The sequence below is a fragment of the Canis lupus genome, chromosome 10, assembly GCF_048164855.1.
Source record: "Canis lupus baileyi chromosome 10, mCanLup2.hap1, whole genome shotgun sequence".
Taxonomy (NCBI): Eukaryota; Metazoa; Chordata; class Mammalia; order Carnivora; family Canidae; genus Canis; species Canis lupus.
The window spans coordinates 15,974,794-16,002,294 of NC_132847.1; the positions used below are offsets into that span (position 1 = coordinate 15,974,794).

Below are 27,501 nucleotides of genomic sequence, written 5' to 3' on the forward strand. Positions count from 1 at the left end.
CAGTAAGATGGTATGAAATATATGTGTGTATTTATGTATATTACAATACATGTATTATATTATATTATGTCTGTATTACACATATAGCTGGCCCTTGAACCATGTGGGGGTTAGGGGCATGAGCCCTCCATGCAGTTCAAAAATCCACATACAACTTTTGATTCCCTCAGAATTTAACTACCAATAGCCTACTGCTGAACAGAAGCCTTCCTGACAACATAAACAGTCAACTAACAGGGTTTATATGTTATATTATATACAATATTCTTACCATAAAGTAAGCTAGAGAAAATAGTAGGAAAATCACAATGAAGAAAAAATACATGTATAGCAATGTACTGTATTTATTTTTAAAAAATCAGTGTATAAGTGGACCTGCTCAGTTCAAAGCCTTGTTCTTCAATGTCAACTGCATATGTATGTCCATGTATATGTATATGTTCATTCAGATACACTTGTTCTGTGATACTGTCCCTCTGTCTTGATTGCTTGAATCACCTGCCCGCCAGCGGGAAAAAAACCACATGATCTTTCCAGGCTGAATCCAAGTTTCCCACTTGGTGACCCAATGAAGCTATTTCTCTCCCAGTGAATAGTGTAAAGATAAGAACCCAATGTTTCCTCATGTCTCCTTCAGTTGCTGATCAAAGAGAAGTCATAGCCATCAAATGATCACATTGAGGTGTTTTCTTTTTTTCAGCAGAATGTTTGTATCACTCTGAGATTTGTTTTATACTTTGAATTCATTTGCTTTCCTGAACCTTTAAAAAAATGACAGTACATTTCCCTTTGCCTTTTATATAAGACTCAATTTTTTTTTAACATGGTCATAAGGCTCCCATAATCTGAACCCCATCTATGTGATTACTTTCCCTTTCTCTCTTTCTTTCTCTCTTTCTCTCTCCCTCCCTCTTTCTTTCTTTCTTTCTTTCTTTCTTTCTTTCTTTCTTTCTTTCTTTCTTTCTCTCTCTCTCTCTCTCTCTCTCTCTCTCTCTCTCTTTCTTTCTTTCTTTCTTTCTTTCTTTCTTTCTTTCTTTCTTCTTCCTTTTTTGCCATACACTCTAGCTTCTTTCTTCCTCAAGCTTCCCACGCTCCCTCTCAGAACACACCACAGAATTTGAAGGTGAGGTTGAGCAGTTATGCTTGTCTTAATGTTTAAAGTCCAAATCCTTGAGCTGCCCCGCACAGCACCAATACTCCTCTACCTCTAAGGCATAAAAAGGGGCTGACACAGAATTAGCTTCATGAAAATCAATTGGGGTTCATTAGGTATAGGGAGAAGATGGAAAAATCATGAATTTTATGACATTCTTCTGGTACTCAGGCCAGATTCTCTGGTTGATGGAAATAGGGAGTAGGTAATTTCCATAAGCATGAGGATGCACAGCAAGCTTTTCCTGACCTGACAGAGTCTTTTAAGTGTGGGACAGTCATGGTTTCACCAGTTACTATCCCATCATCATAGAAGAAGAAAGCCAGCATTAGAAGTACTAGTACCTATAAGAATCTTTTTCTATGTTCTTGGCTCTCAAAGGCAGCTCAGCACTTTTTTGCCATATGCAGGCCCCCCCCCCCCCCCCCCCCCCCCCCCCCCCGCCACCGTGCTCAAGATTGCAGCTGCTCCTCTTATGCTATCAGGGGAGCCAGGGTTACTAGGCAGAGGAGAATTCTGTGACACACAGGTCTTTTCATATGCACTTTGCTTTGGCTCTGATGCTTACCCTGTGCTTGTTAACCTTTCCATAGGCCTCTAAACTCCATGAACACAGTGATAATGTTTATCTCGTTCACAACTCTATCTCCAGTGGCTAACATAATACCTTGCACATCATAGCACATAGTAATTATTCCTTACACTTATAAATGAATCTTTTATAGAACAAAATTTATACAATGAATAAAACTGATAAAAGGAAGAAAATTTGACACATGGCTTTCCAAAGTTATGTACATGTAAGGCATTTTAACTACCGTAGTCAGATATCATGACAGAAATCACAGAGGATATGCACATTTCCACTTGTGATAAACCACTGGTATGATATAGATAGGATTGGAAATCATACACTAAATTAAAATAACTATTTCTTAAGCATATGCAATTTGTTGTCACTTCAGTCAAAATTTCCCTACTTATTATAACACCCAATATTTAGTTCTTCTACTAAAGACACTAAAGTTCATTAAGGTTAAGGACTTTGACCAAACTGACACTGCTGGTTGGGTGCCTCAGTTGGTACTTCAGTATAGTGTACTCTTCCTGGCAAAAAGTCAGTAGCTTCTGTTTATATTTCCACAACAGGGTAACTGCTGTGGCCATCCCAGGGGCTGTACTGGGATTCAGAAGATCCTGGAGGACAGTTCATAAGATGTTTTAGATAGCTCCATGATCTGAAATCTCACAAGGGCTAATGTAGCCAGAGCAGAGGGCGTTTTGGCTACAGACTGAAAAGGAAGAAAGAAGAAAGACTCAAGAGAAAATGGGAGGAGGTTTATGGGAGTGGCTGCCATCACCCAGGACATCTGTTTTCTGTAAGTGCCGGGGTAACACAGAACAGCTTCGGAAAATGTAGTTAGACCTGGGGTACAAGAACAATGGGAGCTTTCTATGTCAGATGACATGCCAGTATTCTAAATGAAAGAACTGATCTCTTAAATAGGATCCCTTCCTTTTTTAAACTTCTTTTACTTGACAGGGTTTCACTTCCAATCTCATTTGTGGTGATGCTAGGACCAACCTTTCAGAGAAGCTGTAAGGGAGATCTGTGTTTTGGTTTACATACCTGGAGGATGGGTTATGTAAGACTTATTTTTTACCAGAGCAGCTAGAACTACCCCCTCGTTCCTTCTCAATCCTTCCCAAGTAAATAGGACTCAAAAGCAGGATCAGAGACAAGGAGCAAGAACAGGTCTCCATAAGAACATAAGAAACTATAGACTCATGTGAATTGAGAGTTAAGTGTGGAGACCTGGAAGGGTCCAGGACACTGAGACAGGTTGAGGCCATTGAGGCTGCAGCTCAAGTAGACAGGCTTAGCTGCTGAAGTTCTCATAGTCATTCATTCATTCATTCATTCACTCATTCATTCATTTTATATTTCAAATACACAATGGAGAAAGGGAAAAGAATACTCAATAAATAGAAAGAGGAAGTATAGATCATTAGAGGTGTGAGGGTGAGAAAGAAGAATTGAATAGTAGTTTTGGGGGGGGCCATACAGTGAAGTAAAAGTCCTCAAGTTTGTTTTAGGCAGTCACATGAGTGAAGAGACTGAGGATCTAGGAGTGATTAATAAAACAATGCCTGGATGATGTGATAAGACTCTATACCCAGATGGAGGAGTTGGGTTTGACAAGCTATAGGATACTTCTTCCTTTGAGACAGAGGGAGGAGATACTACTGTTTAACTCTTTCAGGAGGTCCTGTTCCAGAAAATCCAAGGTTTGCTGTTTATTAAATAACCTAAAACACCAATTAGCTTCATATATTGTCATGGATCAATGATTAAAAGTTATTATGGAATGGGTAAATTATAAATCATCTAATGCTTCAACAATATTTACTTATTATTAAGATTTTGGGGTATAAAATCTTACAAAAATACCCAGTTTCCACCCTCAGTGGACTAACAGAGTAATGGTGACAGGTAAGTAAATAGATCTTTATGAAGGTGCTTAACACAATGATGAAGCATGCATTGGGTATTATAGGTACCCCGAGGAGAGTGTATCCTTCAGTGGCTGGATATATATTCATGTATGTATTTGGGTATACATGTTAATATCAGAAAAGAAGTTTTGGAAGTAATGTGGTGTGAGGTAAACACATTTTAAAACTTTTACAACTTACTTAAAAAATTCACATGAGTATAATACATGTGCACTATAGAAAAGAAATTAAATAAACCAGAATTAAAAGAAAAAGAATCCTTTTATCCAAAATACAGTATCACTAAAGAGTACTGGACTTAGTGTCAGACTTTGATGTGTGTGTGTGTGTGTGTGTGTGTTTGTGAAAGACAGACAGACAGACACTTTGGACAAACTTTATCACATCTCTGAGTATCAGTTTCCTCATCTGAAAAATGAAGATGTTGGCTTCCAAGGCTGCTTAATCTCTGACAGCCTCTAAATCCAAGAATCTAAATCCAAATTAATATAGCACTGAGAGTATAAGTGATTTCTAATTGCTGAAGTATGAAAATTTTAAATAGGAAGACAAAACGGTCTACATAATTAGCTCTGACATATCTCCCTTTATGACAAAGGTCAGTCATTTCAATTTCCTCTGTCTTGGTTGCTCTGTCCCCAAAATGGGGATCACACTCTTGATACCTGCCTTTTTTTTTTTCATGAATCTTTTGTCCAGATTAATAAGGACCTTATTTCCCTGAAGGAAATAGCTCCCATGTTGGAGGTACATTAATTCTTTTAGGCCATTAGGGCACCATTTACTTAATTTGATTTCAAAGTGACAGCCATGTACCCTATTTTCCTTAGCAAGCTCATGACTTGCTTCAGTTTGAAATGCAGGAATGCTATTTAGAAGAAAGAGTATCAATAATCACAGAATCTCTAAAGAGATGCAGTTATGTTTTCATTTCCAGGTGTTTTTTCTCTTTAAAATATCATGCAGTTATTTACAACAGGCATTTAATTTCCCTTCACGTATCATTTACCAGATGGGAGACAGAGCTCAAGGTGGGAAAATTGTGAGATTTTATAAAATTAATTCTCAGAAGGACTGCTTTAGACTCATCTGAGGATATTAGAATCTTTATTAGGAGATACACAACAGGGGCACCTAGATGGCTCAGTGGTTGAACGTCTGCCTTTGGCTCAGGGTATGATCTCGGGGTCCTGGGATCAAGTCTCGCATCAGGCTCCCCACAGGGAGCCTGCTTCTCCCTCTACCTATGTCTCTAGTTCTCTTTCTGTGCCTCTCATGAATAAATAAATAAAATCTTAAAAAAAGTAGATACCCAAATAACTCAAACACCTTTGCTATCAACCTGTTCTTCACTAGCAAGAAGGTGGCAGTTGGTCACTGCAATGTAAATATGCCATATGGAGCTACAACATTTGCTGAATGAATTCAAGTCAAAGAACATCAGTTTAGTGCAAACTACCAGCAAGGCACTGTGTTAAAGGATATGAAGATTCCCTAAAAAGGTCTACAATTTAGAAGGATGGAAATCTGCAATGTCTCCCTAACTTCAAGAGGGGTCTAATTAGTGGTTCAAAGAGCTGTGGGAATTCAGAGCAGAGGCAGAAATGATAGAAAAACAGCACCTTTTTGGTGAGTCTTCGCTCTACTGAAATAAAATATTCCCATTCAAGTATGAAGAGGGGAAAAGTCTGTCTTGAATTTTTCTCCCACAGCTTGAAAGAAGGAGACCTTAACTGTTGACAGACACCATGCCTACATTTACCTCCCCAGACAGAGTCAAAGAGACAGATTGTATTGTTACTGGAATTACTGCAGACTGTGGCACTGATGAATCACTGCTTGCTTCCTTTCAAGGTTTAACTTCTCCAACTAGTGTCCCATTCATGACTACAAGATCTAGAGGAGAAGTGAAATCTCTAGGTGCTTTCCAATTTGGACACAGACACTTGTGCGGAAATAGCAATTTTCCCTTCCTTCTCCTTTGCCCTGCTTGACACGTTAGCCTCATTTTAGAGTGGAAGGAGAATGGATGCTAAAATGGAGAACTGGACCATTTAAAGTCTTAGAAGACTATGACTGCCCCTTCTGTTTTTCTGAAGCAATCTTACAAAGTAAATAACTAAAATGCTTGGAAAAAAAAGTAAGAAAAATATTTTAAAAATTGCTAAGAAGTAGAGTAAGTATATTATGTGTCAGATAATGCCATTTGATTTTCCAAAGTAGTTTTATATAGTTACAAGGCTAGTGGTATAGTGTAAAATTTCTGTTCCGCATCCTTGCCAACATTGGGTAATATCTGACCTTTAAATTTTTAGTAATCAGTTGTGTGTAAAATGGTTTCCTAGTATGGTTTAATTTGCATTCTTCTGATTATAAATGAGATTAAGCATCTTTTCGCATGCTTATTTCCCTCTCCAATTATGGGCTTGCATTTTTTTTTTTAGCTTTTTTATCTTGTCGATGAGTAGGAATTCTTTCTGTGCTTATGATTCTAATTCTTTATGTATTATATGTATTGCTAGTTTCCTCTTATAATTTGTGGTTTATCTTTTCACTTTTTTTTATAATGAGTGTTGATAAACTAGAATTCTAAATTTAATGAGGTTAATCAATTTTATTTCCTGTATTTTGGGTTTATTGTATCTTGTATTAAAAAACACTTTCTTGTCCCAAGATCATAAAGATATTCTTGTATATTGTCTTATTAGAAGTTATCAAGAATTGAAAATTTTGTGTAAGGCCACTCTTTCACTGAGATGTGGTTGGGATTGGGTCAGAATAATGATAGTTAAGAGTTGGAGGAAAAAGCAGGAGGAGGATTTTGAGGCAATAGTTTCAAAGAATCTTAGAGTGTAAACTATTGATACTTTCCTTCTAAGAATTGTTTGGTCATTGGGAAAATTCTTGTAATAAACTACCGAACCACTCACTTGGGTAAGAAAGAGTGAAGAAATGCTATGAAGACAATGGAATAGCACAGTCGTATTAATAATGTCAATAGGTGTGATTTTAGTTCTCACTGTCTAGGCTCAGTATGGAGGTCGAAGGTTTCACTCCTAAATGTATTTCTGTTCTGGGCTGTCTATTTTGTTCCTTTGGTTATTTGTCTGTGCTTGCTCCAATACCATCCTTTCTTAAAAAGTATTCTATAAGTCACAATATCTGGTAAGTTAAGGGCCTTTCATCTTGGTTGTTTTTTTTATTTATTTTTATCAGTTTCTTCAGTAGTCATGACTCTTTCCATAACAATTTAGAATTAGCTTCCCAAACTCCTTACACATATACAAATGTATGTATGTGGAATTTGTCATAATTCTGATTACATTTGTAGTGAGATACTGATAAATTGTGGCAGAAATGATTACAATATTTAGTTTTCTACATACATTACAGTTAGGTGTAAAGAAAAATTTTGCTTCTTTCTATGGATCACTCAGAATTTTATCTGACTACTAAAATTGGGTATTATTTACTATATATATTCAGTCTATGAAAGAATACTACTTAAGGGCAGATAATACAATTTATCTTATTCTACTTTTAGACTGTGGACATAAGAAATTATATGTCTCATCTTCTTTAATATAGAAACAGAAAACCATGAGATCCATAAGCTTGAATTTAACTCTAGCTCTTAAAAATCATGCTGTAGCCAGAGACCCTAGGTCTTCAATTAGTAATGGTCAGCAAAGAATTTGGGCAGGATAAGAAACTGGTGACTCAGGGTTCATGATGAGACAAGGCTCTGAACTATGAAAGCAGTTGGAACTGGACAGAGAAAGATGAAGCTAAGAATGTTTGTCTTAGATATACCACAAGTATTAAGGGTGTTAAGAATCAGAATGAAAGCCTTTTAGTGTCAGATTTATGGTTCTTATCAGAAATTCCTGAAGCTAGGTATAAAAAATTCACTTGTACAGAAGAGGTGTGAATTTCCATTATTACTCGGAGAATTCCATTATTACTCGGAGAATATCAGAATCCTTGTTTCTGTGTTTTTCTTAAAGCATGTTTATAATAATTGGCTTTAACAGCGTCATTAAAAAATGAACTGGAAATTAAATGCCACTCTCTTGAACAACCAATAAATTAAGGAAGAAATCACAAGGGGTATTAGAAAAATATCTTGAGAGAAATAAGAATGAAAACACAATATACTGAATTATATTATATACAGCAAAAGCAGTACTAATTGTAAGTTCATAGCAATAAATGCCTACATTAAAAATGAAGAAAGACCTCAAATCAGTAACCTATGTTTCTGCCTCAAAGAACTAGAAAGAGGAGGACAAACTATGCCCCGAATTAGCAGAAGAAACAAAATAACAAAGATTGGAGCAGAAATAAATTAAATAAAACCCAGAAAACCATAAAAAATCAATAAAATTAAGAGTGAGATTTTTAAAAAGATTAATAAGTTGGCAAACCCATAGCTCAACTAACTACGGAAAAAAGAGAAAAGGCCCAAATCAATAAAATCAGATATGAAAGAAGAGAATTTACAACTAATGCCAAAGAGATAAAAAAAGCTCATATTAGATAACTATAAACAATTATATGTCAACAATATAGAACAAATAAACAAATTCTTGGTAACATACAACCTGCCAAAACTAAGTCATGACGAAATGGCAAATCTGAACAGATGTATAGCCAGTGTGAAGACTGAAGTTATAATAAAACATCTCCTAACAAGGAAAAGCCAGATTACATGGCTCTGCTAGTAAATTTTACCAAATACTTAATGAAAGATTAGTAGCATCAATTCTCCTCAAACTCTTTCAAAAAATTGAATAAGAGGAAACACTTTCAAACTCATTTCACGAGGCCAGCATTAGCCTGATACCAAAGCCAGTAAGGATATCACAAGAAAAGAAAACAAAGGCCAATAATAATGCTGAATATAGATGTAAAAATCCTCATAAAGTACTAAAAAACTGACTTCCACAGCACATAAAAAGAATCATATACCATGAGCAAGTGGGATTCATCCCAGGGATGTAAGGATAGTTCAACATACAAAAATCAATGTGATATACTACATTCATAGAATTGAGTCTAAAAATCACATGATCATCTCAACAGATACAGTAAAACATTTGACAAAATTCAATACCATTTCATGTTAAAAACTCTCCACAAACTAGGAATAGAAGGAAAGTACTTCAAAATAGTAAAGACCAAATGAATATAAAAAAACTACAGCTAATATTCTTAATAGTGAAAAACTGAAAACTTTTTCTCCAAGATCAGAAACAAGTAAGAATGCCTACATTAACCACTTCTGTTCAATATAGTACTCAAAGTCCCAGCCAGAGCAGGGAGTTAAGAAAAAAGAAATAAAAGGTATTGAAATTAGACAAGAAAAAGTGTTCCTGTTAACAGATGATATGATCTTATACATAGAAAACCCTAAAGACTCTATCACAAAACTGATTAAACTAATAAACAGATCCAGTAAAGCTGCAGAATATAATATCAGCATACAGACTTTAGTCATATTTCTGTACACTAACAATGAACTATTTGAAAAGGAAAGGAGGAAAACAATCCCATTTACAGTGCACCAGAAAGAATTAAAGTACTTGGGGATAAACATAACTATGGAGTGTGAAAGACTTGTATACTAAAAACTATGAAACATTATTTAAAGAAATTAGAAAAGATACAAATGTAAAGATACCCATGTTCATGGATTAGAGGACTCCATATGGTTATATATGCACATATTACCCAAAGCAATCAACAGATTCAGTGTAATGTCCAAAATCCTGGCAGCATTTAAAAAACAGAAAGAGAAATAACAATTTTACAATTCATATTGAACCACAAAAGACAACAAATAATTGAGAAAGAACAATAAAGCTGGAGGCATCACACTTCCTGATTTAAAATATATTACAAAGCTGCAGTAATCAAAACAATATGGCACTGGCATAAAGTCACATACACCAATGGAACAGAATAGAAAACTCAGAAGTAGACCCATACATAGTCAACTGACTTTTGACAAGGGTGCCAAGAATACATGAAGAAAGGATAGTCTTTTCAACAAATTGTATTGGGGAAACTGTATATCCTCATGCAAAAGACTAAAACTGTACACTTATCTTATACCATACACAAAAAATTAACTTAAATGAATTAAAGACTTAAGTAGAAGACCTGAAACTATAAAACCTCTAGAAGAAAATACAGGGGAAAGCCTTCATGATGCTGGTCTTGGCAATGATCTCATGGATATGGCACCAAAAGCACAGGTAACAAAAGCAAGTAGGGCTGCTTCAAACTAAAAGCTTCTGTATAGCAAAGGACAGAATAAAATATGTGAAAAGGCAACCTACAGAAGGGGAGAACATCTTTGCTAACCATATATCTGATAAAGGGTTAATGTCCAAAATACATAAGGAACTCCTATAACTCAACAGCAAACAAACAAAAAAGCAAAACAAAACAAAAAGCCCCCTAATAATTCCATGAAAAATTGGGATAAGGACTTGAATAGACATTTTTCTAAAGAAGAGATAGAAATAGTCTACAGGCTTTTTTTAGATTTTATTAATTAATGTATTTATTTAGAGACTGAGTGGGGGGAGTGGCAGAAAAAGAGGGGGAGAGAATCCCAAACAGACTCCGTGCTGAATGCAGAGCCTGATATAAGACTCAGTCCCATGACTCTGAGATGATGACCTGAGCTGAAATCAAGAGTCAGATGCTTAACTGACTGAGCCACCCAGGTGCCCTGACAACAATGTTTAACATCACCAATCAATAAGGAAATGTGAATCAAAACCACAATATGATACCAAATTGTATTCATTAAGGTGGCCACTAGGAAAACATAGAAAATAACAAGTGTTGGCAAAGATGTCAAGAAATTGGAATCCTGTGTACTGTTGATGGGAATGTAAATTGATAGAGCTGCTATGACAAACTGTGTGGAGGTTTCCTCGAAAAAATAAAAAATAGGCTTTCCAAATGATCAAGCAATCACACTTCTAGGTCTATATTCAAAAGAACTGAAAACAGGATCTTGAAGGGAAATTTGCATATATGTTGTCTTTAGCATTATTCACAGTAACTAAGATGTGGAAGCCACCTAAACATGCATCGAGAGATGAATGGTTCAAGACAATGTGTATGTGCACACAGTGGACTATTATTCAGCCTTAAATAAAAAGGAAATCCTGTCGTATTTTATAACACAAATGAACTTTGGGGGACATTTACCCAGTGAAACAAGGAAGTCACAAAAAGGTAAATACTAAATCATCCTACTTATATAAGGTATCCAAAGTATTCAGTCTTAGAACCAGGAGGTAGAATGGTGGTTGTCAAGGAAAGGGGGGAAGGGAGAAAAGTTGAGCTATATAATGGGTATAGAGCTTTATTTTGCAAGATAAAAAAATTGAACTCTCATTTAATTCAGCAATTATAAGCTCTTTGTGTCAACTGGTGAGAATGTTCAGAATAGTGGCTTATACTGGGTGTAGGATAAATGCTCAATCTTAGTTCAACTAAACAATGCACACTGCCAAAAGGGAAGAAGTTTATTTACAAATCTGTAGAGTAGAGCAGTGTTTCTCAGCACTTAAAAATGCATTGCCAGGGCGCCTGGGTGGCTCAGTTAAGTGTCTGCCTTCAGCTCAGGTCATGATGTCAGGGTCCTGGGATTGAGCCCCATGTTGGGTTTCCTGCTCAGGGGGGAGCCTGCTTCTCCCTCTCCCTCTGCAGCTCCCCCTGCTTGTGCTCTCTTTTTCTTTAACAGATAAATAAAATCTAAAAATAAATAAATAAATAAATAAATAAATAAATAAATAATAACAAAAATGCATGTTGTTTTCAGCCAAGCCCAAAATATCTCCCTGTCTTTTGATATTATTTGGAATTTAAAACTAAATGATAGAGCATGAATAAAAATGTGTGCCCATCCCTCACTGATTGTGAAACACTCCTCAAGTAATTACATTCTCAGGCTTGGAAATGCTGCTGGAATCTAAAGCAAAGATGAGAATAAAGACTCAGATGCTTGTCATTTTCCTCTTTTTAATCCATGGTAGGCATGGACCATGTCACTTTCTTTTCCAGTGAGCCCAGACACAGTATCTGAACTCTTCTCAACACTACCTTCTACACAGCTACATTTTTTTTTTTTTTTTTTTGGCAGCTACATTGATAATATTGAATTGAGGTTGGCCTGTAAGGTGAGATCAACTTTCTTTAATTTTTTTTTTATTGGAGTTCAATTTGCCAACATATAGTATAACACCCAGTGCTCATCCCGTCAAGTGCCCCCCTCAGTGCCCGTCACCCAGTCACCCCATCCCCCGCCCAGCTCCCCTTCCACTTCCCCTTGTTCTTTTCCCAGAGTTAGGAGTCTCTCATATCCTGTCACCCTCACTGATATTTCCCACTCATTTTCTCTCCTTCCCCTTTATTCCCTTTCACTATTTTTTATATTCCCCAAATGAATGAGACCATATATGTTTGTCCTTCTCCGATTGACTTACTTCACTCAGTATAATACCCTCCAGGTCCATCCACGTCGAAGCAAATGGTGAGTATTTGTCGTTTCTAATGGCTGAGGAATATTCCATTGTATACATAGACCACATCTTCTTTATCCATTCATCTTTCGATGGACACTGAGGATCCTTCCGCAGTTTGGCTATTGTGGACATTGCTGCTATAAACATCGGGGTGCAGATGTCCCGGCATTTCATTGCATCTGCATCTTTGGGGTAAATCCCCAGCAGTGCAATTGCTGGGTCGTAGGGCAGGTCTATTTTTAACTCTTTGAGGAACCTCCACACAGTTTTCCAGAGTGACTGTACCAGTTCACATTCCCACCAATAGTGCAAAGAGGGTTCCCCTTTCTCCACATCCTCTCCAACATTGGTTGTTTCCTGTCTAGTTAATTTTCACCATTCGCACTGGTGTGAGGTGGTGTCTCATTGTGGTTTTGATGAGATCAACTTTCCATTCTTAGTTTAGGGTGTAATTTCCAGGTACCTGAATTTACATGTAAGGGTCTGTCAATCAAAATAATGAGCATACCAATGTAACACATAGCACACTCAGACTCTGAATGAAGGAGCTACTCCTCACTTCACTGCATCTCCTGTAAACTCTTAAAAGTGTACCTGGTCCAAGCATCTGCATATAGGAGAACATGGACATTCTAGACATTGGAAATACCTTTTTTTAAAAGATTTTATTTATTTATTTATTCATTCATTCATTTATTCATTTATTCATGAGAGACAGACATAGGCAGAGGGAGAAGCAGGCTCCTCGCAGGGAGCCTGATGCAGAACTCTATCCCAGGACCTCGGGATCACGACCTGAGCCGAAGGCAGATGCTTAACCACTAAGCCACCCAAGCATCCCAGAAATGTGTTGAAAAGATAATAGAACTGTATTTGGATGATATACACGCAATAATGTGAAGTCTTTAACATTTACCATATAGATCCATATATGATAACATTTAAAGAATATACAAGGGAATCTGCTTTCAGCCTCTGTCTCCTAGGATGGCACGGCAGTTACTGAATCCAATGGGCAGGCTGTGGAACAGTGTCCACGAGCAAGTGTTCCGCAGTACCATAGCCAAATATACTGCACATCTGCTTCTTACTCCAGGGCTGAAAAAGTTTTTTGTTTTTATCTTTCCTAGGAAGATGCACTTTTACCTTTCACATCCAAGAATGCTTTGTCTGTGGACTAACACTAGCATCTTTCTGATCTGTATTAAATAGCAAGGTCTTTACAAGTCATTGAGCTGGGTCTGTGTACATGTGGAGGTGGGTTGGAGGTGGCATTAGGCTGAGAAGGGAGAAAATAACCCATTAAAATTTATTCTTTTAATTCAACAAATGTTATTGGGAAACCACTACATGTCAGGCACTTTCTGGATTCTAGGAATAAGGGTAGAAAGAAAACAAAGTTACTGACTGTCCTCCATCTTCTTGATATTTTTGTTTGAGGAGAGAAGGATGAACAAATAAGTAAAATCTACTGTGTGTTTATGGGAAATGAGTGTTATTTAGAAAAACAAAGCAGTGCAAGGGGATAGGTTATAGCCAGGTAGGGGTGATTATTTGTTCTGGAAAGGTCCTCGAGTATGTCAGTGATGACATTTGAGCTGAGGACTGGAGGGAGTGAGGGTGGAAGCCTTGTGGATGGATACCAGAGGGAAGGGCTTTGCAAGCAGAGGCCATGGACTGAAACAAGTTGAGGAAAGTTATGTGGCCATGGAATTGAGTGAGGGGAAAGTCGGGGGGAGAGGAGGTCCTAGAGTTCGAGAGGGAGCTAGAGAGTCATTGCCCTAGATGTCATTCTAACATCTCAATTTTCTCGGAGAGAGTTGAGAAGGTTTTTTGTGTTTGAGTAGAGGAAGGGCACGGCTATTGTTCTAGGTGAAAAGGACCCCTCTGGCTGTTATCTCAATGAATCATCCTACCATGGAAGGCCCTTAAGTGACATTGAACACTGTGCCATCAGCACAAGTTGCCCCTCTGGGAGCCCTTCTGGGTCTATTTGGGGGCATGCAGAGACAATGGGAAGGAGATCTAGCTGGTGCAGTAGGACAGTGAACTTCTTGCCCTACTGTTAGGGGAGACCTTTGCATTTCCCAAAAAGTCTTTCTAGACACCATAGATCCCTCAGGAACAGCGAAAGGTGGCTGCTTGAAGCCATTGTTGAATGACCACCTAGGTCAACCAACTTTTTGGAGGTGTGAACAACATTCCAGAGCATTCTCCTTCCATTATCTCTACTTGGCTTTAGCCATTTCCAGCAGCAAGGACCTCCTTTGAAAGTCAAGCTGTCAGGGTAGCTGCCCTGAATGAAGGACTGTTGAAAGGCAGGATGTGTGGCCGAACAATCTCCCGTCCTACAAACATTAACAAAGTCTGCAGTCCTGAGTCAGCTTATGGAGTCTTGAGAGACTCTTCCCTGCCCAGTTGTCACTGAGACAAAATCTGCCTGGTCAATTTGGAAAAAAAAATACTCCCCACCCCCCCACCCGCCCCCCCGCTTCAGTCTGGCTTTCTTATGAGAAATAATCTCTGAATTTGTTGGTCATTGATAGTCTGCTTTTTTGGCAGAGGTCAGTGCTCCTTATATTTTCCATTGACATCTAAGGTCAGCCAACACCAGAGGAAGAGATTCTATATATATTCTATATTATCCTGTATGGCAGCTGACTTCCTCATCCAGCTCAGGAGTCAGGCTTAGGAAGTCACTGGTTAAAATGTACAGAGTCGTCTCTGACCTGTCTCAAGGGCCCAGACTCACAAAAATATAGCTAAATCTGACAGACATTGTCATTTCAAGAATGAGACCCTTTGGTTTTCCTGTTTCCTGGTTTTCCTCCCCTCTGAGCAGTTCACTGAAACAGCGTATATCCTACATACTGAAGCAGGTGGAACTCAGCATCTACCGAGTTCTCCTCCATATCAATTTAACTGAAGTAGAAGAGAGAGAGAGACAGACAGACAGACAGACAGAATGACCCTGGAACTGTCAGACCTTTAAACTGGGAAGCACCCTTGACAGAATAAAGCAAAGAAAAACTAAGATTTGTTGTTGCTGTAATTTCACTGAGGGGCGGTGTCTTGCTTTTTTTTTTTCATTTGGTTGTTTTGCAAGCTTGGCATTATGGAAGAAAAATAGAATGTCAATAAATTCAACTTTGAACATCTATTCAATGAGTTATTTCCTAGTAGGAGGGAAAAAAATTGAACCAGCCGAGGCAGTCTAAAGGGAGACCATGTAAATGACTTGTAACTAAGGGGATACGACCCTCTGCATAATTCATAATCATTAGTCTAAGTGACACTTCTGCAGTCACTCCACCAGGGCACTCGAACATGGCGGGGCTGAGACCCATGCAGGCCACTCAGCAGCCATCCCTGTGTGATCAGGTTTCTCTGAAAGACGACTCCCTGAAAGGCTAGATTTGGGCTGCAGGGTTTTTTTTTTTTTTTTTTTTTTTTTTTTTTTTAAATGCAAGTTGCTGGCTCAGCTTCATCATGTGTGCAATTTAAGGGTTGCTCAAGTGATTCTTTAAAACTGCATAAAAGCAATTCTGCTGTGCCTAGGAGACAGTATTGCTATAATGTTCTGTGCATACATCTGCATGATTTCTCAGAGCTAATTCAAATTTAATGCATTGGTAATTCCTTTTCTGCCGAAGCCACCCAGCAGTAATCTGAAGGTTACAGAATGATCTTCCAGCTCCAATAACACTTTTAGACTAGCATAAATGGAGAGGCAGGAATATAATGGGCAGAATTAGGCTTGCAATGATACATTCCACCCTCATTACCACTCTGACTGAGGCTGACCAGAGTTTAGAGTGTTTTTAGAAGGATAATCATAATAGAGTTTTAATAAAACTGAAAGTCAAGCTATAGTGGTCTTTTATCAGAGACGGTGTAATAACCAAAATGACAGCATATGAACAACTTAGAAAATATTTCCCTAGCAAATGGAAAGACCGTTCTCAGGGTAAAATTAAAGCTTTGATTAGAACACTTAGAAGAAACCAACTCACAAGTTTATGGGGCATCAGAGAATAATAACTTAGCTTGGATGTCATAAAAATATTGACATCTAATTAAGGACCATATGAATAATAACAAGAATAAAGTGGGGAGTGTTTTTTAAATTTTTAATAAACTTTTAAATTTTATAATAAAATTAGATTTTTATAGAAAAATTGTGAAGATAGTACAGAGTTCCCAGAGGCCTCGGGCCTGTTTCTCCAATTATTAATGTTTCACATTACTGTGGTACATTTGTCATAATGGATGAACCAATATTCATACATTATTATTAATTAAAGCCCATATTGTATTCAGATTTCCTTAGTTTCTACCTACGCCCTTTTGCTGTTCTGAGATTCCCATCCAGGATACCATGATAGCTGTACTGTTGCCTTACATTTCTCCTCCTATGACAGTTTCTCAGACTCTCCTTATTTTTGATGACCTTGACAGTTTGGAGGAGTACTGGTCAGGGGTTCTGGAGAGGGTCCCTGAATTGGGACTTGTCTGACGTTTTTCTCATGATTAGGGTTTACAGGCTTTTGAAAAGACCACAGAGGACAAGTTCCATGCCTGTCACGTCATATCAAGGGCACATGCTATCAACATGACTTATCACTGTTGATGTTAACCTTGATCACCTGGCTGAGGTAGCATTTGGCAGGCTGATCTATCTTCCTATTTTCTATACTATATCCTTCGGGAAAAGATTACTCTTTGCAACCCACATTTAAGAAGTAGGGAATTATACAGATAATATTGTACTTGAATTATCTAGAATTGTTCTTCAGAGGAAATTTGTCTAGTCTCCCCATTTATTCCATCATTTATTATAATTAATTATTATCAATATATTAATATGGATTCATGGATGTTTATTTTGTGTTTTGTGTTATAATCCAATACTATCTTATTTTATCGTTCAAACTGTTACAATTTTGGCCATCTGGAACTTTGTCAGTTGGCTTCTATTTCCCTTTGATATAAAGACTGTTTTTTTAAAGATTTTATTTATTTGAGAGAAAGAGACAGAGATACCAAGAGAGCGCACAAGCAGAGAGGAAAGAGAGAGAAGCAGACTCCCTGCTGAGCAGGGAGCCCAATGTAGGACTCGATCCCAAGACCCTGGGACCATGACCCTAGCTGAAGACAGATGCTTAACTGACTGAACCACCCAGGTGCCCTGGTTTCTTTTTATTGTATGTTCACTTGTTTTATTGAGCACTTTCTTACTTTCTGGCACTACAGGATGCTCCAAACTCATCTTGTTATATTTTCTGTTCAAACTCTAGAATCAGCAATTTCTCCAAGGATGCTGGTTCTCTTTATTGGAGAACAGAATTAGAAAACAAAATCTGGGAGCTAGGTACACTGGTTGCTCCTGAGGTATTATTGTTTCTATGTCTTCTTGGCTAAAAGAGCAAGGAAGCACATGTGTGTAAAGTAACTCATGTTTGGTACTGTATCTATAAATGTTTCTGTGTCTGTAGAAAATATAACATGAGTTCATACTGAGGTCTCCAAGCCTAATATTCATAAATCACCATCGATTCCTCCCTCCTTTATCTGTAGCCTCCCACTCCAATACTAATAAACTTGGCCAACTTAGGAGTATTTTCCCCACTTACTTTGTGACCTCGGTGATAGTTCCTAACTCAAAGTCTGTCCTGTGTGACCCCCTCTTATCCTCTCCTATCTGGTGTAGAATGTCTTTCTATTCCAACTCAATATATTGACATTTCTCAAAAGTTTAAAGGTAATGAGCTCATGGGCCATTTCTGAAGTGAGTCCATGCCAAGGGTTAGTAGAGTCTTATCCTTAAATGGGGTTCCCTCAAGACTTAAAAAAAAATTGTGAAAGAGATGGCACAGCCTTACTCTATGGTGGTTAAACAAAAGCATTTGGCTTTCAGTGTTGTCAAACTAGTAAACTTCATAGGATTAAAATCACTAAAAGCTGTTTTTCCCTGAAACCAAGTATTAGTCATTGGCAGATGTTATCTGTTAGTAAAAGGATTGCAACCAATAAATGCTGGGGATCAAGGTCCTACTTAATACAAAAACCTGACATCATCTGTGTCACTTACAAATCTGGTATTAATTATTTGATAAGCTTGGGGCTGATTTTGTAACACAGACATTTTGTTGTATGAATGGTGAATGTCAAGGATGACTTATTACCCTGAACACATTTAAAAGGAAGGCTAATATGATTTCTTACAGGAAAGACCCAATGGCAGCTGTACCAGAGAGTGAATTACACCGTTGTGTGCACTGTACAAGACTTATTTTTTCCAGAGCCAGAGAAAAAGAACAAGGCATAGGCATATCTTCATAGTGATGGTGTTTTGGCTTCTCTGATTTTTGGGTTACAAATCCAGGAAAAGAAAAAAACAGAGGATAGGGAGGAGTGCAGCTTAGCAATCTGAAAGCAGGGTCTTTTAGTCCACAATGAACTCATGAAATTTCAGTTCACAACAACAAAACAAAAACAAAACCACCTTTAATAGAATACCAAGTTGAGAGGACATGGGGAAGGATGTCAACATTATCATCTAACACAGCTGGATTTTCTGTCCTAACAACTTTATAAGGAGACATCTCAGAACATAAGTTGTATAATTCATTGCTTTGTTTGTTTTTTGTGAACATGAGCAATGTTGAATGTGGCTCGTGAAGGAAAAAACAAATCAACACGGAACCAAAAATCAAACTTCACGAGACTGACTAAACAACAGTATATAGATATAGTATATAGATACTGTATGTATGTAGCATATAGTATGTAGTATACGATATACTACACTGTATAGTACAGTATATAGATATTTCCTTAAAGTCCAGTTTATATTGTGGTTGTTTACCCCAAAAAGAAGAGTAATCTTTGAATTAAGCTGAGGGTAAATTGAAGGCAAGCATGTGGTCCCTGAGCAGACCCTCCCTGCCTGTCTGCAACAGCAGAGATATATAAAAGGAAATGAGATCTCTGGCAGAAACAATCCCTGTCTGCTCCTGGTTGATCTGTTCTCTGGAAACTCCTAATTGTCCATATCCTATCTTGACAATTTTATAAACAATATTGTTACTGAGCATATAGTTTTATTTCCAGCATAGTCACACATCATCTAGGCAAACTGGCACCTGTTTTTTTTTGAACAAAAATACAGGTTTCATAGTCATAGCGGGTCAATGAGGCAGGAGGTGAACAGAATATACCCAAGCTTCATAAGAAAGGCTGAAGCTCTGTTTGCCTCTGAAAGCTGGTGTTAGAATGAAGTCACATGCATGATTATCAAGAGGCATCTGAAAGCCACCGCCTCCTACTATACCTGATTGTGTTCCACCTGCTACAGCAAGGCACACTCAGCCCAAGAGCTGCAATGGGGACTCTAGTGACCCTTTGGAAACACCATTTAGTCGCTATGGGTTTCTATGACCACTCAATACAGTGATGACTAAGTAATGGTCCATACTGTGGTGGAGAATCAGGGTGTGACAAATATTTGAGAATATGAATGACATGAAAGTTAGCCATTGTTCTTAGTCCAACCCCCCCCCCCCTTTTTTTAAGGAATTCAATTACTATGGCTGATTTAAGCAGAAGAAAGGAGTATTTGTTGAGAAATGATTGATAAACATGCTGATTTCATTGAGTTTATGTGGCTAAATATATAAGGCAGCACCCCCCCCCCCCCATTGGTACTCTATGCATGAAAGCTTCACTCTTAGCTTTCTTGGGTAGGGTACTCCTAAAACTTGAAAGCTTGATTCCCCATCCAAATAATTTTTATTCCATAGGCTTCAACAGTAAATTTGATAGAGTCATTCAGAGTATAAATAAAAACGATAAGATGAAATGAGAATAATCACAAAATATGATTTGGTCCTTTCTCTTTCCATTTTACGAACCAGATATTATCAACACTTAACTTTTTTTTTTTTTTTTTAATTTTTATTTATTTATGATAGTCACACAGAGAGAGCGAGAGAGGCAGAGACACAGGCAGAGGGAGAAACAGGCTCCATGCACTGGGAGCCCGATGTGGGATTCGATCCCGGGTCTCCAGGATTGCGCCCTGGGCCAAAGGCAGGCGCTAAACCGCTGCGCCACCCAGGGATCCCAACACTTAACTTTTAAAGATACAGTGATTTTTAGTTCCATGATAATGTTCAAATCTATTAGTATGGTATAAAGATTTCTTCAAAACCTGTGTCCAAAAATGGCTACACATAGGGGCACCTGGGTGACTCAGTGGTTGGGTGTCTGCCTTTGGCTCAGATCATGATCCCGGGGTCCTGGGATCAAATCCCACATCAGGTTCTCCGCAGGGAGCCTGCTTCTCCCTCTGCCTGTGTCTCTGCCTCTCTCTTCCTCGAATAAATAAAATGTTTTTTAAAAAAACAAAAATGGCTACATATGTTATGAAAATATGCTCAATTATACTCTTTTTAAGAGAAATACAAGTAAACAATCCAGAAGTGAAATGTCCCCCTAATCTATTTGAAAATTTTAAAGGCTTCATGATATCCAAAGCTCCTGACAGTTCTGTGGGAAGAAGAGCACACTTGATAAACTACTGAGGGAAGGAAAACTTGTTGGAAAGAGTCTAAAAAGTTATTTAGCCAAGACATTTATATACTAAGATATTGATAACATTGCAATTAACAAAAAATCCAGAAAGCTATGCAAAAAAACCATCAATCAAATCAGTTGTTTTAACTCTACAGTAGAATATAGTAGAATATGATGCAGCTGCTAAAAATACTCTGTAAGTTCTATATGTGTTGCTGTGGGAGGATCTACAAATGTGTTATAATGCTTCCAAAAAACCATCAAGATGCAGAAGAGCATGTAAGGTATAATTTATTTTATTTAAAAATTCAAATTATTCAAAATACATCTTCCTTAAAGGAAACTCAAAAAACTATTAAGCATAATTCTCTTTGGAGAGACACATCAGAGAAGAGAAAGTGATGTCTTTTACCTCCTTCTTGTCTTTTTATGTATGATTTAACAAAAAAACCATACATACATTTGTGATTTTATTTAGAACCTTGTCAACAAGGCTAGTTAATTATTGAGATTATGAATTTTTTTTTTTGCTTTCTTTTAAGATTTATTTATTTGAGAGAGAGCATGAGCTAGGGAAGGGGGAGAGGGAGAGGGAGAAGAAGTGCTCAACCCTGGGATCATGACTTGAGTCAAAGGCAGGCACTTATCTGACTGAGCCCCCCAGGTGCCCCTTATTTTTTTGCTTTCTTCTTCTTACTTCAGTATATTTAAAATTTTGTGACACGTGCTATTTAAAATTCGGAATAAAGACTAAATTGTCTTTTTAGCTCCCTTTCTTCCTACTCCATCCCCCTCCAACAACTTAATTTGCTATTTTTAGAATGGGTCATATATTTTCATTTCTTTGCATATAATGCTTTGTGCTGGGAATATTTTCCTCCCTCTTTGTGAATCTGGTAAACTCCCCTCCATGATTTCATAGCAACTCAAATATTCTGAGTCTGCTTTGTTCTTGGTATATGCACTGTTTAACCTAGTGTCGACCAAATGTTACTTGGCATTAATTAATTTTCCTAAAATGTTCTAAGTATTATGGCACTACTTTTAAAGATGCTTAATACTAAGAGTTTAAGAGCGTTCTTTTTTATAAGCTCCTATTGGTGAAGTTTATAATAGCTTTGGTTTCTGTACAGAATCTGTGATATTCTGAATCTGAAGACACTTGATAACAATAGTGTAACGATACTCATATCCCTATTTATACCTTACAGGTTCATCCAGCGATAACCTAAATCTCATGTCCAACCTCCCCCATGTGAAATACTTATCCCTGCTTTTAATAGACATTAAATGTGTAGGCTGGGGCTCAGAATTTTTCTTTTTTTTTTTTTTTTAACCTGCAGGGCAGACTGTAGCAGCAGAACTAAGGGAGAAGTAATGGAGTGCACTGCGTGAGAAATTTACATTATTATCTGGCAGTAGATTGGTTTACTTACTCTGTATCCACCAGCTCTGTCCCTTGATAATCACCTTCACACTCAGCTGCACTTCAGAGCTTGTTTACCATGTTGCAATGATGTTTATTCCCTGAGTTTATTTGATGTTGGCCATTTGAAAACATTATCATTTAAATTGGTTCCTGTAACTAATGAGCATATGTTTCATATGTGTTTCACAGGAATGAGCCAGGGGAAGTATCAGTGTGAGAGGACGGTTTCTGTAGGTAGTTATTTCAGCCACAGTATCATGTCAAATTTTAAACTGTTCAGGTGCTAAGGGGGGAGATCTGGCATGAAGTGATAACAGAATTTTGTGAGAACTAAGGAAAAAAAAAAAACTTGAAACCAAAGCTGAGATCATTATAAGCTAACTTAAGAGAAACCTTGAATGCAGAATCTTGAGACTTGCTTTGGGACATTGTGAGTCTACTGAATGACATAAGTATTCCCTTCAAACTTGCTGGAGGGAGATGACAAGAATGTCAAATTCCTCTCTACAACTACAGACTGCTGTAGTGGGTTACCCTGAATGCAAGCGTGCAGAATATAGTTATCTATAATGACATTGTGAAGGGTGAGGCTTGGTACCCAAAGCAATCCCCCTCAACTAGGAGAACATGAAATAACTGCACTGAAAGTGAAGAGAAAGAGAAAGGTGAGTAGGAATGAGAGGTAGACTCTGAAATATGATTTCGTGGAACTAGAAAACTAAAAAAAAAAAAAAAAAAATTCAAGTGTGAATTCGCCACTCAGTATGTCTCCAATGCCCTTCTGGGGTGCCACCCCCATATTTCCCTGGAGAATCACGTCCTCCTTGGCACTTAGCTCAGTGTTTTGGATACGGCTGACTTCTCTGACCCGAGGAGGGCACTAATTCTACTCAGTCAGAGTCTTGTCTTCTCTTGGCCTCAGGGCCTGGCTCAGGCATTAGTGTGTAACCCAGTCAGATTCCATGAAACCTAAGACTCTTGGCAGGGATTTCTGATAAATATGTATACATTGTCCTGTAGACGTGGACCTAGGGGAGTCAGATAGCTCTGATATACAAAAGGGACAAGAAGTGAGCTAAGATCTGAAGAAGGATCAGGCCCTGTGGCACTCTGCCACAGATGAAGCTACATCCATCCAGGACTTCTTAGTAACATGACCCAATAATGTGACTCTGCCTATTTGGGTTTAGCTTGGATTTTCAGTCTCTTGCAATGAAAAGCATCCTGATGCACTATAGAAATATTTAGATCAGTATTTCATGTAAAAATGGATATAATGAAAGTATCATGGTCTTCAAAGCTCTGAACCAGATACTAACTAATCTAGAACCCGATCATAATGTCAATGAACTATTCAAGAAGAGTTTAGACAATAGCCGCAAACATGACGGTTGGCATCACTTAGGTGTTTTTCATTATCTTTTCAGCTTTGGATAGTATTTTTCATTACCTGTACATACGCATATTTAAAATGTCAATTGTACTCCTTTTGCTAGAACAAGTGTGGCAACTGACTCTCTATTAAACAAGCAGGAATTTAACACCTTAAACAGCTTTTTAAACAAGTGAAAAACTTTAGCTTTATTATTGGGTCAAAAGGCTATGAAAGTTCAAACGATATTATTGGCATTTTTTTCAGCTCTGTTATAAATACGTGTAATAGTTACATGATTCCTTGGCAAATATTCATGACTATAAATTACACTAAGCAGAGTGTGCACTTAATGACAGAACAGTATTTTTCATTGTATAATAAACTCTGAAAGCATTTGCTACAATAAAAGAAACAACATTCATAAACCTTAGCTTGGGAACTGGATTTTCATTAATAGCTCTACATGCTGCTCTAGGAAGATGGCTGTCCTAGATATAGAGATAGTCATGCATAAGAGATACTACAGAATAAATGTCGGTGTCCCCCTCCCCTCAATTCATATGTACATCAACGACCTAGGTATATCTTGGGATTCCATTTCAGTAAAGCTCAAAGTTAGCAAAGCTAAGTAACGTATTGTTGAGGAATATGTACACATGAGCTAAAATCCTTTTTAAAAGCAAAGAAAAAAGCATAAGCAACAAAAGCAGAAGTAAACTAGTAGGATTAGATCAAACTAAAGAGTTTCTGCATAGCAAAGGAAACTAATAAGAAGGCAACTTATTACCGAATGGTAGAAAATATCTGCAAATTATAAACCTAATAAAGGATTAATATCCAAAATATTTAAAAACTCACACCATCCAATAGAAAACAACAACAGTCAATTGACTCAATTGAGAAAATGAGCAGAGAATCTGAATAGGCATTTTTCCAAGAAGACATACAGAAGGCCAACAGATACATGAAAAAATTCTCAACATCACTTATTATCAGGTAAATGCAAATCAAAACCACAGTGAGATACCGTCTCACACCTGTCAGAATGATTATGATGAAAAATAAAAGAAATAACAAGTGTTGGTGAGGATGTGGAAAAAAGGAAACCGCCATGCACTGTTGGAAGGAATGTAAATTGGTGCAGCCACTCTGGAAAACAGCATGGAAGTTCCTCAAAAAGTAAAACTAAGACTACCATATGATCCAGCAATTTTACTTCTGGGTTTTTATCCAAAGAAAATAAAAACGCTAATTCAAAAAGATATATGTATCCCCATGCTCACTGCAGCATTAACTACAATGGCCAAGATAGGAGAAGATAGAGCCCAAGTGTCCACCAACAGATGAGTGGATAAAGATGTGGCATATATACACAATGGAATACTATTCAGCCATAAAGAGAAGGAAATCTTGTCATTTGTCCAATACGGATGAACCCTGAGGACATTCTGCTAGGTGACTTAAGTCAGAGAAGAATAAATACTGTCTGATCTCACTTATATGCGAAATCTAAAAAAACGGAAAGCAAAACACCAAGTGAATAGATTCAGAGAACAGATTGATGGTTGCCAGAAGTGGGGGATGGAGAGAGGTGAAATGAGTAAAGGGAGCCAAAAGGTACAGATTTCTAGCTAAGAAATAAGTCATGCAGATATAGGTATACCATAATGACCATAGCTAATAATGCTGTATTACATATTTGAATGTTGCTAAAAGAGTAAATTTTATGAGGTCTCATCATAAGAAGAGCAGTTTTAACTGTGTATGATGATGGATGCTAATGGATGTTAACTATTGCGGTGACCTTTTCATAATATATGCAAATACTGATACATTATGTTGTATACCTGAAACGAATATGTCAATTATACTTCAGTTAAATAGAAAACAGAGCAAGGGAGTGATAAACCCAAATTCCAGATGGCAGTTATGTATTTTGGGGCAGGGAGCTGGAAAGGGCATGGTGAAGGGGTACAGAACTAGCTCCTCATGGCATGGGTGATGTCAGCAACACCGTAGGACTTGGGTTTGCTCATGGCATCACCAGTGTTTATTTTAATTTCATTCTTTGTAGTAAGTATATTAGTTTCATATATTCCTTTTCACATATCAAATATTACATAACAAAAAAATATCAAAGATGCCTGGCTAGGAGTGTATAAGTACAGATAGTTTTGACTGTATAAATCTAATAGTTAAGGCATTAAAATTCAGGCTTACCATTCAAAATGTATTAAACTCAAGGTTTAACTTGGGTCTAAATGGACACATTCTCAAATTCAGGATTATCCCCAACACCTTACATGCCTCTTTCCCCATTTTTTGACAAATATCAAACTAGTGGAGGATCCCTGGGTGGCTCCGGGGTTTAGCGCTTGCCTTCAGCCCAGGACGCGATCCTTGAGTCCCGCATCAGGCTCCCTGCATGGAGCCTGCTTCTCTCTCTGCCTGTGTCTCTCATGAATAAATAAATAAAATCTTTTAAAAAATATCAAACTAGTGGCAAAGATAATATTGGTAAAATATGTAAGAAAAGTTAGTAGTCACTTTTCCTTCCTAAAATTTATGTGAACTGTAAATTTAACTATTTGTCTACCAGTCTTCTCTCCCTTTTTATCTTACTAAGGAAGACAGGTTAAGATAAAGGCTTTCAATCAGCCAACCCAAGCTTCCAAACAAGTTCTGTGTCACTTACTGGTTGTATGACTTTGTGGCAAGTTACTTAACCTCTTTAAACTTCATTTTCTTGATGTGTAAAATGAGGTTAGTAATAGTACCTACCTTGCTGAGCTGTGGGGATTAAACGAAATGAATGACTATAATAAAAACAAATGTCTATAATAAACTTGGTCTCAGGCCTGGCAACTAGTAAACATTCAATAGATTTTAATTATTATAATTATTATGTCAGCAAGCATACAGTAGTTAAAGCTGGTAAAAAAAATTACTCTTAAATATCAGAGGGAAAAAAAAATCACTTGCTTTTCCAAGGTTAAGACCTCAAATGTATACTTACATTTGAATTCTAGAAAGTGTTACAAGAGAGCCAAACATCCCCATTATGAGTTTTCTCTTTCAGCTTGAAACACTTCCCTAGCATCTACTATATGAAAGTATTAAAGAACAAAAACCCCCAACTTTGTAAACTTAACATGCAAACCTATATGTGGACATGTTTTTCTTGTAACATTGTACACATTGTACTATCTGCCTGGGCAAGTAGCTCACAGAGTTGATTAAAAAAATTCAATAGCCAAACAACAAAAAAACACCAATGTAATGTGGGCTTGACAGTGAAACATGAGAAATCTTGATGATTGAACAATTACCTCATACTTGAAGAAAGTCATTCTTAATTGGGGCATCATAAAAAACAAACACGCAAAATGCTGTTTGTTCATATAATTCCAGCATTGCAAATATTTATATATAAATTTAATTCATTAATATTCATAAAAATTTGCCCCAAATATAGATGTTTTTCTCTGGGCTTCAAACATATAATTTTGCATTGGGTAACTATGACTTATCTCAAATTTGCCTCAGGAAAAAGTATAACTGAACTGAATCACAAACACTTAGTTGTAGTTGCAAATGAATAGCCTTTTTTCTTTCTGATAGAGTAATGTCTCTCCTCATGACTTGGAAGTCAGTATTTAAAAACATAATAATTTTTAAAAAATCCAATGTGTAGTTCTACACATCACCTTTCTTGTAATAGCCTAATATATTCACTTCTTGCCTTCACCAAATAAAGATTTATTTATATATTTATTTGAGAGAGAGAGAGAGAGAGAGATCTCTCATAGAGTGAGAGGAAGAAGCAGACTCCCCACTGAGCAGAGAGCCAGTCACAGGCCGATCCCAGGACCCTGAGGTTGTGACCTGAGCTGAAGGCAGA

General features: G+C 37.3%; 2 long non-coding RNA genes across 2 annotated transcripts in view; one reads left to right on the plus strand and one right to left on the minus strand.

Moving 5' to 3' along the window:
• The window catches only part of LOC140641255 (uncharacterized), a 254,655-nt gene that overhangs the window by 92,059 nt on the left and 135,095 nt on the right, over nt 1–27,501 (minus strand). The window lies entirely within an intron of this gene.
• The window catches only part of LOC140641256 (uncharacterized), a 38,640-nt gene that overhangs the window by 6,282 nt on the left and 4,857 nt on the right, over nt 1–27,501 (plus strand). Inside the window, exon 2 of the long non-coding RNA XR_012037801.1 lies at nt 2,303–2,532. This is a non-coding gene — a long non-coding RNA (uncharacterized lncRNA). The remainder of the gene's footprint in view (nt 1–2,302; nt 2,533–27,501) is intronic.